Source organism: Malaclemys terrapin, chromosome 1, assembly GCF_027887155.1.
Source record: "Malaclemys terrapin pileata isolate rMalTer1 chromosome 1, rMalTer1.hap1, whole genome shotgun sequence".
Classification (NCBI taxonomy): Eukaryota; Metazoa; Chordata; order Testudines; family Emydidae; genus Malaclemys; species Malaclemys terrapin.
The window spans coordinates 118650985-118672814 of record NC_071505.1 but is presented as its reverse complement, the minus strand read 5'-3'; the positions used below and the strand labels follow the sequence as shown (position 1 = coordinate 118672814).

General features: G+C 40.1%; 1 protein-coding gene and 1 non-coding gene across 10 annotated transcripts in view; both read right to left on the bottom strand.

The window, feature by feature from the left end:
- The window catches only part of SOX5 (SRY-box transcription factor 5), an 822966-nt gene that overhangs the window by 202500 nt on the left and 598636 nt on the right, over window positions 1-21830 (bottom strand). The window lies entirely within an intron of this gene.
- On the bottom strand, window positions 18257-18372 carry LOC128830737 (small nucleolar RNA SNORA5). Its single transcript, XR_008443678.1, has one exon. It is a non-coding gene; the product is annotated as a small nucleolar RNA SNORA5 (small nucleolar RNA).

Here is a 21830-nt window from a genome sequence, read left to right as displayed (position 1 = left end):
GTGTGTGTTTACAATTACATCCACTTTATAATGTGTGTTTAAACATCGTGTGGTGGTAAGTACACCGGGGAAAGATTTTCCAGTAACACACACATATTCAGACATTGTAAATAATAATAATAAAAATAATAATAATAATAAAAAGTTTGGTGTGATAAAAAGCTTTACAAAGACTGTAAAATCCAGAAGTGGGGAGGTGGGGGGGAAGCAATGCCTAGAATGGAAACCCATTATTTTCTTATTTCAGATTTCTATCACTTCCTTTTTATAATAAAATATATTTGTTCAATATTTTCAGGGGAAAATACACTGAGGGTGTGGATTCGGCCGATATTTATGTCTCTAACTCTTGCATTTTGACCTCTTTTTTGTGTGGAATTTTAATGCATAAGTAAATATAAATGCTAATAAAATTCAGAGAACATTAAACTCAGTTCCAAACAATGTAATTGTATATTCTTGTCAGCATTTAGATGGGTACACAATTACAATGGCTTTCAATCCCACGATTAGTACTGCATTCAGTTAGAAAATGGAGTGTACTAAAAGATAAGTGTCCCAGTATGCGCCATCTAAATAACAATACCCACACTTATTATCTGGATCTAAGACATATACTGCTATTCTCCACATTTGTGTTTATGTGTATTTGTATTTGTTCAGGCATTTGTTTACCCCCTACCAGGAGCATAAAAGGAGTACATGTTAACTTATCAAAGGGACCGTCTGGCCTAGGGACCATACAATTATTAGCAACTGGTTAATTTTCCCCACAGTAAAAAGCTTTATGAGGAGCCTTCATTATCTTGTTTGGCTAATTTTGCCAACCTTCTTGAGCCCCTATCTTAAAGCTCTCAGGAATCAGTGTCACAAAATCTGTGTGCAATTTTCAATAAAACCATATCAAACGTTTCTTTCTCTCTCAAAATGCCAATAATATAATATTTTATTCTCTCTTTATAAAGGATTTGTGGAAAATTAAAGTGAACCCAAAATATTTATTTCATAAACTAACAATATAATATAATATTCTCTCTCACACACACCATCCCTAAATGTTTGGTCTCCAGTTTAATACTGAAAAAATATATAATTATATGAATTCTGCTCTTTAAATGTTAGGGTGAATGAAGTTTTATTCTAACTTTTTTGTAATAACAAGAACTACATTAATAAAAGATTTAATTACAAGCTCAAAATTTACAATTAGATCACAATGAAATAGCTACGAGAAGCTGCATGTTAACGTTATAACATTAATATTTCCATTCCTGAGTTCATGATAAGAAGATTCCACTGTGCTTTAAACACTTTTACAAATATTTCCAAAGTTTGTACTTTCCCAGTAAACACTTCATGAAGGAAACCATTTTTTAAAACATATCTTGAATAGGTCAAATAAACATTGCTGTTTTCTTTTTTCCTGTGTTTTTCAAAAATTCTTGAGTAGCATGTAAACAGGCCAGCGTCAATGTGGTATTTGCAATAGAGGACTGTCAGTCATTAAAAGCTAACAAACCTTTGCAAACCAGGAATGCAGCAATAGAAATCCATTGTGAACTAACAATAGGCTACAGAACCTCCAGGCACCAAAAGTAGACCGTTTTACTTTTAAGTCTATTGTCAGCAAAGTCCATGACAAAGCTTTTCCCCTGCAGCTAGACAAAATATGCGCTGTAGTGTGCTAGTAAAGAAACAGAAGTCTTCTGTCTAACTTGGAGAGTTAAAGCAACAGTAGCCTGGTTTCTGAAGCCTACAGAACACTCCAGGTTCACTGCAGGCCGCTGTATTAACTACCAAGCAGAGACATAGCACAGCTACACAGCAACGTAGTACAATTACCCTCCTTGTAACAAATAGTCCGTCCAAATGAATGACTCCTTCATGACCATGTTATTGGAAGGTGCTTGATCAGAAATCATAGTTAACTTTCTAGGCATAAACCAGGATAGGAGTGGCTGTGATTAACATCAATGCAATTTTTTAGGGTTGTTGTTTTTTTTTTTTGGTGTTTTTTTTTTTTTTTTTTTTGGTTTTGTCAATAAAAACCTATTGACTGTAATGAAACAACTCATGTTACAAATTACTGTTCTTGCAACCTGACTCTACTGGTAATTCAGGAAGAGCTGCAACAAACAAGCTAACAATAATGAATTCAATGGACAGCCATGTATCAGTGACTGAATTTCTGCTAGAATGGTAAAGATCTCAGTAGGAAATTCGTGATTAGGGATGTGAAAGGCCAAATGGCAAAATCCCAATAGTAACAATGCATCTGTTCATTAATGTGTAAATATGAGTAATATGAAAATTTAACACAATTATAATCCCCTCTGCAATGCTGATGGCGTAAAATAGATTGTTGTGATCTAATAAGCGTTTCCCCTGTTGAAATACTGTATGTTAACTATTTAAAATAATACTACATGGATTTTTTGTTTAAGATACATGTAATCATGCTTAACTGATGTACTAAAGTAGTTTGAAACCTCTTTTGACTTGAACTGGAAGTGTCACGTGAGGCACTTTGACAGAATTTTGCTATTTTTACAGCCTGCAAATATTTTTATTTTAAAAAAGAATACTATGATTTTAGAGACCATTCCCCATTCAAAAGGAAGAACTGAAAGTCTATATCAAATTATAGTTTGATTATATTGTGTTATACAGTAATGTAATATGTCTGTTCATGTATTCTGAGTATTGTTTGTGAAAAGTTTACATATTGTATCTTTAAAATGATTAAAATGTATGTATTATATCCACGCTATAAAAACTGATTTGAAACAGATAAATATGAAAAAGACATAATTGTCCTAAAAGCTACACCATAGAAACTTTCACAAACTAAATAAAAGCCTAGAACATTTTGTTGGGAGGAGCACATACACTGGGAAAAGAAATAACACAGTAAATTGTTTGCAAAACAGACATACGTTGTGCAATTGAGAAAGTTTACATATTTACATATGGGTACTCATGCAATGTGTACCAACCATAAAGCTAGACTCAGTCTAGTGATCTGAGCACACGACTGAGAACTGGCAACTGCTACTTCTAATCACTATTCTGACATGGACTCACTTCATGGATTTTGGAAATCACTGAACAGCTTTACCTCATTTTCACCATCTGTAAAATGGGGATGATACTGTAACAATTTCTAGCCACCTAGTACAATTGCCAGTTATGGACCCAGGACCTCATTATGCTAAGTGCTATACAAACACAGATGCTGGATATGCTACGCTGTATGCCATACTCATTCACAACTTCTCAGTAACAGAGGCGATAGTGCTTAACTCTTCCTTCTTCAGAAACACAGGACTCATCTACTTGAGTTAAAGGAAAATCTCTGTTAGCTATTAGCAACATAGAACCTATGACACACAGAGCTAGCAGGGGTTCTCACACTGGGGGTTGGGACCACACAGGTGGTTGTGAGGTTATTACATGGGGGTTCATGAGCTGTCAGCCTCCACCCCAAACCCTGCTTTGCTTCCAGCATTTATAATGGTGTTAAATATACAAAAAAGTGTTTTTAATTTATAAGGGGGGGGGTCGCACTCAGAGGTTTGCTATGCGAAAGGGGTCACCAGTACAAAAGTTTGAGAATCACTGACCTAGATTCACAAAAGTCTTGGGACCAAAATTCACTTGGCACCAAAATTTGTGCCCCAAAAGTTACCTAGGCACCACAGGCATAGTTTGGGGGGCAGAGCAAAACTGCAAACCTCTGGTAGGCGTGGAATTTGCCCCACCACCTGTAGCCCCATTGCCTGACTGGAGCTGTCTCCGCAAATATAGAAGTCAAACTATACCTACTCTAAGAACCTATATTTTTGTACCTCTCACATGCACACAGCAGTCCAATGCCAGGTGTCCAGATCCCTGAGCCAAAGCAATTCACAAAGACAGGCATTCCTCCACCTAACTTGTCTGTGGTCCAGATCCAGTAAACATGTTCAGAGCTCAACTATTGGATGAGGCCCCTGTAGGTGAGCTTACACAAAATGGATAGAAGGAGGACCACCTCCCTCATAAGTTTTAGCCCAGTGATTAAGATACTCACCTGGTTCAAATCCCTCCTCCATCTGAGGGGGAGAAGGGATTTGAACAGGGACCTCTTGTGAGCATGCCCTAATCACGGGGCTAAGGGATAGTCTGATGTGGGGCTCCTTCAGTCTCTCTTGTTGAAGCTGTTTCACTATGAATAAATAATTTAAGATGAGTCATTGGAGCAGGGGGACTGGAGGCAGGAGGATTCTTCCTAAAAGTGTGTATGGGGGGGGCACAAGGCCCCACCCCCTCCTTGGCCCCACCCCTGTCCTTACTCTTCCTCCTAAGACCCCTCCCCGCGGCCAGGCTGGAGCCAGGTTGGGGAGCTTGGGGCAGGTGGAGAGTGCGTGGCTCTTACCCCAATCCGGCTCCAGCTTCCAGCCTGGTGGCGGGGCCTCGGGGGCTGAAGAGCCGCAGCCGGGCCATGGTAAGAGCCTCCCAGGAAGCGGACCCTCCATCTGCCCTAGGCCAGGGGCCTGGGAGGACACACAGGCTGGGGACTGCTCTTGGGCCCTTCCACCCCAGGCAGATGGAAGGTCTGTGGCTCCACACTGCTGCCTGGGCTCCCTGGGCTGCTCTTACCCAGGCTGGGCTCCAGCTTCTGGGAAGAAGAGGAGGAGCAGGGAGCTGGGCCTGTGGCAAAAAGTGGGAGGGCCATGGCCCTTTGTCCCCCCGTTTTTCGGCTCCCCTGCTGGAAATGTCCCCCACTTTACAAGTGAGTACTCAACCCATCAGGCTACAGACTCATTGCACACTCTTTCTCTTTGGCCTACTGATTCTTTCATTATTTATGTTATTTAAGTTATGAGGGAGCACCCTCTCCATCTGGCTTCTGGGAAAAACAGCATAGGCACCTAACACCAAGAGAGGGGCTGCAGCGGAGAATCCCAGAGCAGAGGGACATGCATCCCTGCAGCCCACACTTAAGTACCTATCTCTGTGAGAGGGGTGGGTCCTGGCATCCCACTGGCATCCCACACCTGGCATCCCACTGGCTAGCTTAGGTGAAGAGCCACCTGGCATCCTGGCTTTTGTGAACATTATTCTGAGGTGCCTATCTCTCCCCATTCATTGTATAGGGAGCCTAACTCAAGCTTTGTGAATCCCAATGATTTTCTAGACATCTAAGTTCCATTGTGAATCTAGCCTTTAGAACACTAGTTCTGGTTGTATCTAGTAGATAGCAGTGATACACATACAGAATAGTGAGGATATTACAGTACTTAACTCACAGGGGTGTTGTGAAGTTAATACTTGCAAAGGTTCTCAATGATTAAAAGCACTCCATTAATGCTAAATGTTATGGAGAATTATGGCTAGGGCAGTGGAAGAGAAAGAGAACAAAATATGGGACGAATAACAGAAATTGTAAAATAAATAGTGGCAAAAGAGAAGAACGTGGATGAACAGAGTCCTTTGACCTGAAATACAGATTAATTCACAGCAATTTTTTTTTCCTGGTTGTATGTTTATCAGTCATTATGTCCTTCATAATATATTTACACAGCATTTTGTTTTCCTTTTTTCACCTTTGCCTCTTTTGCTCGCATATGCTGCTTCGCATCAATGCCTATGGCAATACCCAATGGTGAATGGCCCTCCAACTGTGCCAGCCATTGTTACAGCAGCATACTGGCTCTTCAGTTCATGTTCATTCCCAAGAACTCTCCCTCCTTTCCCCCCTTGGTGCCAAACACTCTCAAGACTGACTCCCTCAGATGGAACAATGAGACCTGGAGACTCACGCCAGCATCCAGTAATTCTCAAATGGAGCTACAGTGCCAGGAATAAAACCACATTCTCTCCAGTGCAGTAGGCTCTATAAACCAGTCCAATTTGTGTATGTATCTATACACACACACACGTTTGTGTATGTGAGCATGTGTATATGTTAAGCTTCTCTGAAAGTATTAAAAAAATAAAGGACCTAAGTAAATGAATAGAAAACGACCTTTGTAAACCAATTTCTTGTGGGCTAACCGTGCATAACATAATACCTGTTCTTGGTTTACTTGAGCTTTAACTGTGCTTCATTGACATATTTGTTCTAAATCCCTCTTTCATGAAAAAGGTTTCATTGTGAGAAAGGAACTGAGTTCTAAGGCCTAGTTTACGCTAGAAAGTTGTACTAACACTCATTATTTTCAGCACAGCCTGGAGTGCAGCATCCACGTTTAATTTTGTCTCTTACTGACAAAACTCTTCACATTTTCCAACTTACTTATTCCTCTTTTTGGAATGACCTAAACCTCCAGCTATTATAGTTCTATCAGCATAGTGGCAATGTGAATGCCTGGGTACCTGAACCCATAAGCAGCCCTCCAAGTGCAATCCCACAATGTAACATTCCCTTCAGGAGTGACCTGTCTGGAAGCACTTTTGAACTCCATTGTTCAGGGGTCACAATGACTAGAAGCCCACCTCACTTTTAAATGCCCAGCAAGGTCTTCACAGCCATATCTGTTGCTGTTATCTGCTGATTATTTGCTGACAGCATGGCTCCTCACTCTCAGTCCTGTGCTGCTGCCTGGTTCAAGGAGGAGATGCTCGATTTCCTTGCACTGTAGGGAGAGGAGTGTGTGCAGGCTCAGCTGCAGCACTCCCATAGGAACAAGACTATTTACAGTGACTAGGCAAAGGAAACGGCAAAACTCAAAACTTCCAAAGAGAAGTCCCAGGGCTGTGCAAAGGGAAAGGAGCTGAGGCAGAAGGTGAAGGAGAACAATGAGTTCCGGAGCTACCCACATGACCTGTGTCTTTTATAACCATCTGGCTGCTATATTCACCAGGGGCACTATCATTTCCCCCGTAACCACAGTGAACAATTCATGTCCAGGAGAGGAGGAGGAAGCCCCTGTGGAGCAGTGGATGAGAGGGACGTGTCTGGCACTGGCCAGCAAGTGGACAACAAGGTGGAGTAAAGAACAGTGTCCAACATCCGTCTGGACCCCCGGACAGTCTGAATGCCTCATGCCGATACAGGTCATCCCTGGAAGAGGGAGAATCTGGGAAGGCAAGTGATTGTTTAAGTCCCATTAAAGAAACTATAGTGTAGGCTGATATACCCTAACTCTTGGCAATGTGTGCCTGTATGTTTGCATTGCCTGGAAAGAGCTGATGGAGAACATGGTGTGAACCCATATAGCCTTTCCTTCTAATCTATCTGTAAACACACTCTGCCATCTATCCACCATTTCTTCACCCCATGTCCATCTGCACACCATTATACCAACACCCTCCAGCAACTATTCTTGCATAAGTATTCTCAATGCACCAAAATTAACCCACTGCTCTCCCAGTTTACACTGGAAGGCAAACAAACTCAGACCTAAAGTCCACGTTATAAATTAATCTTCTTCCCTCCCTCCATCAAAATGATAGACAAAGGTATACTTGCAGAAAAATCTCTTTTTTTAAAGAGTATTTTAATTGCACAGACCTTACCTGTATCAATAGCAGCACGAGACAACGTTCATAACAAGTGAACAAGGCAGTATTAACTATAAATAGTTTTGTGCAATTGTTATCATGGGGTTACATGAACATACAGCATTTGCACACCCACATATATGGTTCTCTAACAACCGAGCAGCTTTTAAGGCATTACATGCAGCTTTGCAAGACACCATAGATCACAAACAGACACACATACAGTGCACTGAGGTTTGGAAATTCAAGACCACACAACGTACATTTCCTCTTACAGTCAAGGTAGCACTGTCCCCGGATATGTGGCCATCGTGAAATGTATCCACAAAGATAGACATAGCTCATGCATGGGGCACAACTGACACAGGGGGAGAGATACTGAATACAAAAAAAAAAAAAAAAAATTCAGGATGGCGCACATATACACACGACTGGGCCAGCAGCCACCCAGTTGCACACTGTAGCATGTACGGTACTATGGATGAAATAGTCTGTTAATTTTTACACACAGCTTTTGGTCTGTGGGCACAATTTCACAAAAGATTGTTAACACACAGTATTTAAGATTTTCCCAGAAACTCCAAGGCAGAGATACTTTGATCAGCCCACCATAGTATGCATGACCCTACTCCACACCAGATCCACTGGGAGGATCATCACAGAAAACTATTCAGCTACATATGTTCCCAGGTGGCTTTCAGACTTCTTAAACAGCTCCCTTCTCTGGCAGGATCACACCTCTCCATCCCTGCTCCTTGAGCCACCAACCTCCCCACAATCCTTTTGAGTCAGTTCCCACTGCGCTCTACTCCAGTAGACAAAAGCTCAGGGAACAAAGAGAACTGCTTTGATTGTAAGTCTTGTCATCTGTGATGCATTGACATCCAGCTTCTTGTTGCACTTTTTCCATACATAGTTATGGGTTGTAGTTAGCAAAAGCAAAATCATCTGTAAGTTGCTAGCTCTTTTTTTTTTTTTTTTGATGGCTGGCATGTTGATAAAATACATGTCTGAACATTGAGGTATCTTTATTGTGATTTCTGGCATTGTAGTGCTGCCCATAGTGCTAGAAAGTATTTCACATAGCCAAAAATGGTCCCATAGATCAATAAAAACATTGAACGAGTATTTAAAAAAAGTCAGCTATCCTGCATACTATAGAAGCAATTGCTTCTGTTCAATCTAGAAATACTCCAGCAGTCATTTTACTATTGTTCACATATATGCATATGCAAGTCTCCCACAATTCAATCAAATATTCCTTAAAATTATCTTAATTCATTCCAAAAAATGGTGAAAGCAGTGTACAAATACAATACACCACCAGTGACTATACAAACGATCACATTTTCAGGCTATCACCACTGTCAAAGTACCTCACCTGAAGCGTTCTGGCAGTGCTACTGTTAACCGACTTACTTTCAGGTTGTTTTAGTTCAGCATACAGCCTGGCCACTCACTCATCCCCACTGGCGATAGGGGTCTCACCCTATTCAACGTTAAGTGTGCAGCAATAAATGTTGGGATATTCTTCTTGCTGAGATTGAGCCTTGTCAGAAGACATCTCCACTTGCCTTTCAGTTTTCTACAGGCACACTTCACATTCATTCTGCAGCTACTCAGGCAACAGTTAAACCTTTCCTTGCATCTGTGCAGTTTCCTAGTATATGGCTTCACAAAGGCCCTGCTTTCAGACTGTCAAGAAGTTGAGCATTTCTAGAAATCTGAGTGTCATGGACTTTTCTGGACCAGACAATATTTATGTTAGTAAAACACCCACAATGATCGACCAAGGCTTGCCTAACCACCAAGACCACCCCTCCCTTTTGGTTTATATAATCACAGGCTAGGGGACAAGGGTCCTAATTATCACTCCAGCACAGTTAGGGAAGCCCTGCTTCTTGAATCCATCTATTATTTCCTGCACTTGACCTATCCTGACAGAACTCATTTTATCTCCTTGCAGACCCCCACAAGTTTTCCACACCAAATTGACTACTCCCTGACAGCACTCTGTGTTTCAAACTTCCACATGACCACTGCCACTAGTTTCTCCACCACAAGGGCAGGTTCCATCTTGGTGTTCCTGTGCTGTAGGACAGTAGTGCATTCAATACACAGCTCTAGGACTGTAGCTATCTGCAAGCAAAAATTCTGGAGTCACTACTGGCTATTCCATGTTTGCAGGATGATCATGTCCCATTGCTCAGTGTATGGCATCCAAGCCACCACTCTTACTGAGTGCGGTTATTCTGTGAAGAACAGCTGTAACAGTGTAGCCTCTGCCTTCACTGTTCAATCATCCTTAGTTGAATCTCTTTGAGTGCCGTGTCCTTGAACGCACAGCAAGATCATATACCCTGTCCTTACAATGTAGGAAGGAGTCCATGTTAGTAGCAGCAAGTTCTCAAATGGAACAATTTTCCACAATACAGCATAACTGAAGACAGCATGAAAGACACTAGGATGCCTACCTACAGTGCAACACGATTTTTGCCAATACACTTCATGCTGTGTGGGCAGAATGCACCAACATAAGCATCTGAGTGTGAATGTACTCCACTGATATTATTTTGTGGTTGGCTCTATGTCAACAGAATTTCTACTGGTACACCTCTCTACTGTACACAAAGACTAAAGTGCCCCCAAAAATATATTAAATGGCATTAAAAGATAAAGAGGAAGCATGTTACCTGCCTATTAATCCCAACAACGTATATAATTCTTCAGAGATATTTATTTTAAAAAAATAAATTAATAAAATGAATCTCCATTTCGGTCTACAAAACGATGTAAATAAATAACACAAAACAACTAATTTTCAGTATTATACATCTATATAAAGTTTAAGACCAGCATTTTCCTTTCTGATCAATACAACAATTACATAAATGGGAGCATGTGTGAGAAAAAGAGTGGAATGTGGGGAAAATGTCTTCCCTATGGACTGAAGAAGAAAAATTCTGTGCCATGCAACATTCTAATGCCTTTCTAATTCCAGTCAGCTATAAGTGAAAGAAGGAATTTATTTCTCAAGAGTGATCTGCCCAAAACACAGCTGATAGAATAAGTCACTGAGCAGCATCATAACTCAGAAGCCAATGAGATATTTTTAATATTTCCAGAAACTATTTCAAGAGTAACAACATAAAAACAGAAACATCTGGAATTTAAACCATTAAATCTCGCATCAGCTTTATTTTTCCATCTCAGTTAGATCAAAGCAAATAAATTCCCTTGAAATATTTTCATATTAGTACCACCAATATACTAATTTTCTAATTAAGGGCTCATAATAGCTACTTAATACTAACAGACAGCTATGCTTTTGCTCTGCTAATTTTTGACACCTTAAGAAAATGATTGGTACGGAACAGAAAATATACATTAGGACATATGTGTGCATGTTAATATTGAATATTTAAAAAAAATATATTGAGGGTTCTATTACTGCTGTTTATTCGCTTGCTGGATACTTTTTAGGGTACCAGTAAGTTAAAATCTCAACAATCTTTTAAAAAATGAGAACATGGTATAAATAATAATAAAACATGTATCTAGCACTATTGCTAGAATTAAAAAAAAGTCCATATTCAACATTTATTTCCACTATGTTTTCAAATAGAAGCCATTCCACTAAAATAATAATCAATGACATCATAACACTTTGCACATATGCACTATAGTACCATTCCCCTGAAGATCTCAAAGCACTTAAAAAAAAGATATGTACTGTAATCTCCTTTTTTAAAGATAGGAAAAAATGAGGCACAGCGATTATAAGTGACTTGCCCAGAGGCACATAGCTAGAAGCATCCATGTAGATTACAGACAAGAATCTAGATATCTTAACTTCCAGTCCCTGCTCTACCCATTAAACCACATTGCCCAGAAAACTGTTACAATATTAACACACAAATTTCAGGGCTAGGAAAGAGACAATTGATTATTAGTGTCCAGAATTCCTACATCTTTCTAACATGGACACTAAACCAGGGAACAAGAGAAGAGAAAAGTCTTAGCTGTCAAAGACAGAGCGCAATTAAAAAAAGAGTAAAACAATAAATCTCTACTCTTGTCAAAAAGGCACAACTTCCGCTTGTTGAGGGTTGTTTTGTTTTGTTATAACTAGCTCTGTTCTCAGAGAATGACACGCAAAGATCAGTTCCTCATCTGACATTCCTCTAGGTTTTTGGCTCTGGTTCACAATGCACTCTTGTCAGCAAGCTCAGGGAAGAGGAGTCTATTGCACTGGGAAAAAGCGGGTGGGGGATAAGGAGGCTTCACCTACTTTAAGACACAAAATGTCCCACTGCAGCTGCACCAAAGTACATGTTACTTGACTAATCACTGGTTCCTTCCCCCTCTGCCCCGCCCCACACTTTTTTTTTTTTTTTTTTGGGACAGCTGTCTTCCTATCATCCCAACAGGTGCTATTAGGCCCTGAACAATGGCTAAGGCTTTTAAGCCAGTGCTGTTGACAAGTGAAAGGGAACAACAAATGGCTCGACAGTGCTCTTCTCCCCGGGTCACTCAGCCAAAGGTAATAGTTATTATTTTTATTTATTAGCTCTGCGGCACTGTCTTCCATTGTGCCTCCCCCATCCTCCCCTTTCCATGGCAGCCAGGAGCATTTTAACTTTTAATAAAAGTGGGAGAGCACATAGCTCCTGAGCTAGCGCTTTCTGTAAAGTGCACAGTTAATGAAGGTTGTCCATTTAGATCTGGATAATTTATGATGTCAGCAAGTGTGGGTGGGGAGGGCTGAATCAAGATCTAGCCATTAGTTGCATTGTGAGGAGTGAAAGAGAGAGTATGTGGAAGCGGGGGAGAGAGAAAGAGATTTTTAAGAGTATTTGTTTTGAAAGATAGTTGCAAGGTTAGACAATAAATACGACAGACTCTCTGTTAAGGTTAACACTATTTTTCTTTACTAATCTTAACATTTCACCCAGGTGTGTCTCTTCAGAGAACAATGGCAGACATAAAACCGGAAGTACAAACTATAGCTCCCTAAAGTGAACGGGAAATGAACACATTTAAAAACTGTATTGTTTATGGCAAACAAGATCTTAAATAATGCATCAAAACATGTTATCCACCAGGGGACAAATGCTTCAGGATCCCCTTATGCCAAACATATATATTTAATAATTAAGGGCCTAAATGTCAAAACTCTGCACAGACAGTAAGCTCCATCAAATGAAAACCCATTCATTGTGTATGCAAAACCATATAATTGCATGAGCAAAACAGGTAATTGAACATGCAAACCAGGTAATTCCACGTACAAATAGAGCAAGTCACCTGCACATGCAAATATGGTCCCTCACTCAAAACACATGGTATCAAAAATTTAACTGAATATTCTAGAAATGACTGATATAGAATGTTATGGCCAAACTGAGCTATGCCAATTTATACCAGCTGAGGATACGGCCCTATACATTTAAATTTTTAATTGTCATAATAATGTTGTGAAAGGGGCTGTATGCTGAAAAGAAGAGTGGATTATATACTCACTGTACTGGAAGCAGAGCCTACTGATATTACTGAAATACTCAAAAAATATATTTTTGGAGATGTGAACAAAATAATACAAACAATAAGAAGGATGAAAAAAATAAAGAACAGAAAACAAAAAAAATATCAAGAAAATACACATTAGACTAAGATTTCTAGTCTCTTTAAAAATATGACAGACTGTTTTACCACTGGAAGTGAGAATTAAAGCACATATGCCTGATGCTAAACAACTACACATCCTGAACTCCTCTTGCGCAACATATGTGAAAAGAAAATCTCAATATCTGTTTGCCAGATGCCAGAAAAGATATGAACAATAAAAAAAAGACAAGATTTATATTATAAATCAGAACTTCTCAAGTGCAGGTAGTTTCACAGTAAATCAGGATGGTAGTTGTAATGTAAATGATATTTGCATGAAATCATTATGTCAAATTAAATAGAAAATTATTAAAGCAAATGTCATCTTTGGATTTGCTTAGAATAATCTTCCAAGATTTTCACACAGGCTTATCCACCAAAGTACAGCATTCCATCTGCCTTGTTCTGTTTGTTCTCACTTGTCACCATTCATAGATTTTTTTGGACTGTGTTATTTTCGGTTTAAATAGGGAGAGGAAATACACTGGGTTTCCTTTTGATATAACATTTATCTTCGTGAGTTTGGAAATGACATCAGGATGCACGAGTGGTGCAGCCACATAGCAGTTATGACAAGTCATCCCCAAACAAGTGAAGAGAAACCAACATAAGTCTATTATCTGTGGTTCTTTAATGTAACAGTTCTGCACAAGGAAAAAGGAGAGAGAAAGAGAAAGAGAAGGGGAAAGAGAACTAAAGAACAGGGAGACCAAGAACAAGAGAAAGAGGGAAGATAGAAAAAACAGAAAAAGAAGGATGCAAACACTACCCAATAAAGAGGCCAAGGAGTAGAAGTTAGCAAAGCACTACAGCTACTCCCTGACTACTATTATAGACGCCACCATTGAATTACCCCCTCCCACATCGCTGCACATACAGATCACCCAACCAGTCTAGGTAAACATGCAAGAGAAAAAGCAAGGAGCAACACTCAAGTTGTATTGGTGGAAAATACAATATGATAGAAATGCAGGCACCAGAGATTTCTACAAAGCAGTGTCACTGCTATGAAGGAGGCAGAAGTCTTATTTCTCCTCTGCCAAAGAGGCAGTATAATCATGCCCTTAATTTTTTTCTGGAGCATTAATGGTTTTGTGAACTCAGACTACCTCCACTCAACCCCAGAACATGATACCTCCCACTGCAAGGCATTACCTAATTCTACAAAGAATTAATTTACCTGCATCTGGGATGGCCTTGTGGGCTACCAAGAAGAATAAACCAAGCACAGGACAGGAACAGAACACCATTCTTCCAAAAATTAGGGCCATTCACTTAAAAAGCAGGTATGGGAGTATTGATGGCAATCACGGGCTACACCCTGTGGCTCTCTCCCAGCCCTGCCCAGATGGTAAAAGAGAGCAGAGAATACCTGGGACACAAAGACTGTCAACACCTCCTTTGATGAAGTGAAGCTACCACCCACTTCAAAAGAAGAAACCACCACCACTCAATATTACCGATCTTGTCAATATCACCCAGTATTTAAGTAAGCTAATTAAGAAACTAGCCAAAAAAAAAAAAAAAAAAAGCCAACAACCCTCAAATGACAACTCTGTCAGCTGCCAGTATCTTGGACATTGCTCCCTTCTGTGAAGCCACAGGCTAAGGCACAGTACAGAGAAAGTACAAGCTGCTCTGGTGGCCAGAGGTGCTGGAACAATTTGCATAGTGAGGAGTGCTGAAAGACATTGAACCAAACTGTAAACCTTCTATATAATGGAAACCATTTCAAGCCAGGGGGTGCAGCAGCACCCCTATTTCCAGCACCTATGCTGGTGGCTTATCAGCTCCTGTCCATAGACAAGGAAAGTGCAGTATACTCATCCTGAGGGATCTCGCTGGGGCATTTGATATCATTTATCATTAAATACCCCTGACCTGACTACAAGAAGCTCCCGGCAGAATGGAAACACCCTGAAATGGCTCAGGTCCTTCCTCACAGATGAAACCAACTGATTGTCCACTTCCATAGCCTTCCCCTGTAGAGTCTCACAGGATTTGTCATCTCTCCGCTTCATCCTGTGTTGTTCAACATCTCTGTGAAGTGGTTGAGAGGGCAGGTGAGAGAACAGGATCGCCTGCACTGGTCTCCGGTCTCTGCACTGTCTCCCCACTGAGCACAGAATCCAGTTCAAAGTCTCTGCCCTCATACTCAAAGCCTTTGATGGGATTGGATCTGTCTGCCTAAAAGAGCACCCTTCCCTCTGTGGCTATAACCTCCCACATCAGCAAGATTCCACTGGAACAACGAAGCTAGTGGCCAATAGTGGGAGGCCTGTGAATGCAGGAGATAGAACCTTCAGAGGAACTGGACCTAGGTTGAGGAAACTGATCCTGTAAGATATAAGTCATTAATGAGAAATTTGTTTCAGCAGCAGCTCTTGTTCAGTGGGACAACTACTTCCAGTAATGGCCAACTATGCTGATGAAGAAAATGTTGGACCAAACAGTAGGTGAGTGCAAAACTCTGCAATTTTATTATCCTGTGAACATTTTCTTCAGTCTCTATCTAGGTGGGATTTGCTTCCTGACTTTTGGGTTCAAATAGAACTCCGAATTTCTAAGTGAAACTTGACCAATGCCAGCATATTTCATCTGTTTTAACACTGAAACCTCCCAGAACAGGGAATCTCTCAGAGATTTGATATGAGATAAATCTACTCAGGCACTGGAAACTGAGCCCAGATTTACCTTTAAGGTTCTCAAACAAAAGTACATTGTTTGATGATCTTTGTCTGAGTTTGTGTCTGTAGTGAAACCTCAAACCAGACCAGTTTCTGGGACTTTTCACATTTCATACAGTTTTAGTAAACAGCCAATGGATGCTCTAACGTTGAAATCACACCTCATAACTTTTTGTTACTTACCTTCCTCCCTTCATATACAATACATGTCTTTCACACGCGTACTGTGTAGATAATTTGGGTGTTTATACATAGATTTTCGTCTATATATAGTAAGAGATCTTAGTAGTATCTACTTTTGAAAGATCATCCAAAGATTCCCATGTATTTGTGAATTTTATGAGGAAACTGGTGTTCAAGTTCTATAGATAGAACTTTTAAACCAGTATCTCTATATAAAGAGAAAATAGATGGAGAGCTGTGTATACACACACATATTAAATGTTTGTACAGCATGCATGTGTGAAAGAGAGTGATGTACTATATATACAAACACCATGCACAGAAAGGGGCAGAGTCAATATCAAATGGAGGCAGGGGGAAAGGATTCAAGACGCCTGAGATGTTTGGCAAATGACAAGGACAAATTCCCAGATTGCCTGAGAACAGGAGGTCCGGGGGAGGTGGCAGCGGTATGGAGTAATTGTGGAATGGTGTTATGAGGAATTTAATAGATCAGAAAGGCTGAATGGGATAAGAGGCCCATTATTCAGAAAGTTCTCCTTTGTGAACAAGCTTTAAGGGAATGCCAAGACAACAAATGACTTAATCCTGGGAGGGATGCTATGGCATAAACGAAAGCAATCTATACCTTGAAAGCCAATAGCATACATTTCTATATCATATAACCACTTTGATTACCACAGCTCTCAGCAAAGTCTTAAGAGTTGCAACTGGAAAAACCACACAAGCATGCCCTGCCTGACCTGTTCCCCTCCCTCCCCACATTTTCCAATGTACTCAGGAGGAAAAGAAGCCACACAAATGAGAAAAAGAGATGGTTAAATACCACGTCAAATGTAATGATTACAGAGATGAAGAGAAGAGAAAGAAAGAATTATTGTATGTTGGTTTCTTTTTTCTCCTATGATCTAACCGCTGGACTAAACCTAGAGCCTCTTGGTTGTATGCATAGAGGCATTAAATAATACAATACCAAAAGACAAGACACTCCCTCCTTCTCCCCTGCTAGACACGTGAGAGCTTTAAAATAAGCCTGGTGTAAAGTGGAGGATTTCCTTCCCAGCTTTCACAGAGCACTGCATGTCTTTGGGAAACTTTCATCCAGCTTCCCTTTCTTATTGTTTCTTGAGTCCAAAATGTTTACAGAGTAGGATTTTGGAATCAGAGGGTCTCATCTAATTCCCATTAAAGTCAGGCGGAACATTTCCATGCGACTTGGATCAGACTAAGGCCCAGATCATTCAAAAAAGTAAAAGTCATGGAATGGGTGATCAAGATAGAATAAGACATCGTCTACACTGGAAGCTGAACCCTGCTAACAAAAACCATGTCTTTCCATCACTTACAGTTTTCTGGGATCACTAGCAGGTTCCAGTTTATACCCCACAGCCAACAGTCTAAAATACAACAGTAGTATCACTGACCGCATTCCCTCCTTTAGCTTCAGGGGAATGGCAGGACAATAGCAATATCTTTGTAAACTCCAAACTCAATCTATTCTTCCCTCATAGGCACAGGGAGAATAATAAGGCATCCTCCTTTTTGCCACAAACACATGGGCTCCTCAGTGTTCACCCTTTACTCCCGGCCACAGTGAAGCATCTTTCATTTATTATTTATTGTATTGATTTTTCTATGGCAGTCATCACTGTACGTGGGTGCCTCACAAACATGAATGTATTTGTCCTCACAATACCCCTGTGAAGTGGGAAAGTATTAGTTTTCCCTCGTTATAGATGGGGAAACTGAGGCACAGAGGGATTGCATGACTTAGGTCAGACAAGAAGGCTGTGGTAGAGCTGAGAACTGAACCTGGATCTGCTAAGTCCCAGTGGAATTAAGCATTTGTGAGATACTAAAAGTCTGTTCACTTTTCAAAAGCCACTACCCAATCCAAAAAGATAAGTAAAAATCAGACCAAAAATCAGGAGATGAGGTAGGGGGGAAAACATTTCCCCAAGAGGACTACCCCTACTATGATCAGAGGGTGGCTAGAGAACAAATGGAAAATGGAAGAATCACCTTGTGTTTCACCAAACTGCTAGAATTTTATTTTTTTCGTTGGGGAATGTCCTTCACTTAAACAATTGTTTCTCAGGGAAAAAGTAACAAATGTGTGTTTTCAACCACCTGGAAACTTGTACTGTGCAAATAATAAAGTTTCTTATCTGAAAGAAATTCTTGGCATGCTTCTAGGTCAGCCAAGGAAATGAAATAAAGAAAGATGATGCAGCAGTCCAGAACTCAAGTTTTCCCAGATCTTAACTGAAACTGAGCCCCAACAGTTTCAAGTTCTGTGGTAAATCTAGAACACATTATCTTAGAGTGTGTTCTAAATTTGGCAATATGAGTTCTCCAACCACTAAAATCACATGGGTCAGTATTGGAAGCAACATTTTCCGAAAGGTTTGGTGTTAAAGCATTAGCTAGAAGTAGAACACTTGGTTTACCAAGACTTTGGGGATTGGAGAGGCTGTAGATCATGTGTCATTTGTGGTTTATGCTTAGACAAAGTGTGTTACCGTTTCCACCCTTATTCTCCTCTCCCATCCATCTTTCTCTTAGAGGAAGGGAGAGAAGCCACAAGAGTGACAGTTATATGCAGTGCCAAAGTGCCAAATATTTCAGATTTTTTGTTTGTTGTGACACAGAAAGGCACCTACAACCAATGACCTGGGAACTCAGTGAGCTTTCATAGGTTGGAGAAAGGGAAAAAAAGAGGAATAAAAGATGTCCTGTATCCTATATGAATTACGTTTGGGTAGTTCACGATGAGGCTATTACAAAATCCTTTAAAACCAATAGCCTCTTAGCTACATTAAATTAATGAGGCATCTCAAGCATTCATTCTTCTACACCTGCTGTAGGCTCTCTAGTTGGATCCCAAAAATTCACTAAACTGGAAACACTAACCTAAGGGAGTCATCAGTGCATTATCCCTGCATACAATATTGTATTGTAATCCGAACCAGAATATTTGGGGGATTAAGATTATGAGATATATGTTGAGTGGTAATTTCTAAAATTAACGAGAGCAGGCTTCCATGGACTCCAAGCAGCTCTGACCACTAAGCATTTTGAGTTTCACCAAGAGGAAGTTATGTCATGTCCTGCTCAGATAAACATTCAAACTGTTTATAATCCACACCTAAATTTTAAGAGTCTCTATGATAACATGATACTTACTTCTAATATAAATCAGTACTCTGATTAAGGCTCAGCTACATTAACACTGATTATTATAATTTTTTTTCTCATAATGCTACCTTCTCTCTACTGCTTGGAATACTTGGCTCCCAGGGTTCTACTTATAATGAGATGGCAGGGTGGATTTTCCATTAAAGGCTTCTGCTAGAGTTTCTGTAGATCTTCTCATGTATCACAAGTTCAATACTCTGCATTTGCTTCACAATAAGCAATCCATTTCCAAGTGATTAATTTTCTATTCTAAAACAATGCATTCCTTCCCTCCTCCTCCCACCCCCACCCTGCATTTAGCTGTTTTTTCCCCCCTAACCAAAGGGGAAAAAATCCTTTTCAATGACATCATGGAATAACATTTTCAAAGCAGGTTTTAGTGGGAGATATGCAGATTGCTTTGAAAAGTTACCCTCATAAATAACAACAAAGTACTGAGTTATCAAGGCTGTAACTCAGTCAAGAGGTGCTGTAACCATTTATATTATATGACCTCAGCAGAACCTCTTGATTGAATTGCAGCCTTTCATTAAATCAAGCCACTCTGTATTATTTTTTCTGCACTAGGGTAAATCAGGATGGCAAAGAGATTACCCCCCTCTCCAAAGCTCCTGCCTTTGTGATTTTTCAACTGTTGCCTTTATCTTATTTGATAATTTACAAAGATGTGCATAATCTGTGACAATAACTGCGTTTTCTCTGAAGTGATGTTCTCTAGGTATGACGAAATGGCAAAAATAATGGAAGTGTACTAAATTAAAGTTGGAAACCATCATCCTATGACAGAGCAAGATCTAACTATTGAACACTAGAAACGTGCTAAGAGCTATTTTTAAAAGAAAAGAATAGCACACTGTAGATTCATTGATACAGCTTAAGGTCAGAAGGGACTATTAGATCATCAAGTCTGATCTTTTGAATATCACTGAATAGTCATACTATCAACCACAATTAAAAACTCTTTCTCATTTAGTTCTATCAACCATTTTACTAGAAGAAAAACAGCTGGTCTCTGAGTCAGGACACTCAGTAAATATCGCCCTGTGTCTATTGGGAAATTATGTCCATGAGGGGTGGGTGGGGGGGAGGAGAGCTGAGGTACCTGTGACATGAAATGGGTCCACAGCTGGCTTATAAAATGCCATCTCCTTAGGCTGAGAGACAACTTCTAGAGCGCTCATTAGAGCTCTTTAAACATTTATTTAGATTCCTTTTCACACAGTCTTACGAGAATTTTCAAAAGGGGAAAGAGGACATACTAAAACCATGTCTTGTCCTGAAAATACAATTTGTGTTTCATATCTCCAAGACAGTCTAGATCTCACCATGCAGCTTTTGTTATGCACTGGGACATCACGGCGCTTTCCTTATCTAGCCATAAAACTTTTCACATCATGCTCTAGCTTCCCTTATTAGTGGGACCTCACCTCCCTTTCAAAACCTCCATGTTTTAACTCAGTAAGAGAAAAGCTACAGTAAGTCCCTTTTCCTATTTTATATTTGTGTAGCTGTTAGACATTTTGCAAAGGAGGGGAGTACCAGCCAGCCTTTCACAACAAAAGGGCTACTGTCACTGCGCCAGTCCCAGACATGGTGGAAACCAGCCCACAGGAAAAGGCCTGGCTCCAGTGTTAGGCCCCGGCCGAGTACAGTCACTGCATTCACTCAAATTGGCAACAGGTCTCAGTGTTCCTGGCTTTGAGCTGTGAACAAGGGTCGGGATTGAATAACCAATTATACAACCGCTGACTGAGTTTATCCAAGGTTTGCAAACTGCTATAATAGCCCAGTATTCAACTGACTGTTTTATCCTTTTCCAGATATAGTGTCATATCTCCCCTTGTGCTCCATTTACATGTCACTTTATTACATACATCCATTAAAAAGGTAAATACAATGTCACAGTCAATGCCTAAATGTTGCCATTCAGTATTCTTGCCTCTCTCTCTCTCTCTCTCTGGGGCATTTCATATAGGCACCTCTCTCTCACACACAGTCTCTCTCACTCTCTTTTTCCCTTTGCAAGCTAAACCAAGTTTCTGTCAAGAATACACAACAGTGTATGAAAAAAAGTAGCCAAGAGTCAACAGTGTCAAAACTGTGTGCTCCCTAAAGCTAACGGCCATGGTGAACACATTATATTGTTAGAAAAGGGAAACCTTTAAAACTTTGAAGGTTCAGATTATTAACTAGAATTATGGATCCTTATTCCAACTCACTGAATCACTTGGGTCTCAAACTGTTCATGAAAGCGCATTAGAACAGACATTCAAAGGATCCTTCTTGCTTCTGGATGAGCTTTTAACACAGGGAGAACTATTCTTGTGCTATTTTAACACTTCTGATCCTGGCTTGTAACCCATAGACAAATTACCATGACAAATACTGGAAAAAAAGTATACCCACCCCTTTTAAAACTAAGGCTTCTTGCAGGGGATTATTTTCTTTTGCGCATCCCTATCTGTTATTTTTTTAGAAATATGTACAATTATAAGATAAGAAACAGACTTGATAGCCATCCTCCGGTACTCAGCTGTTCCCCTGAATTTTTATCTCCTGTAATGCTCTTTTTCAAACTATTAATGCAAAATTGTTTCCAGAAACCTC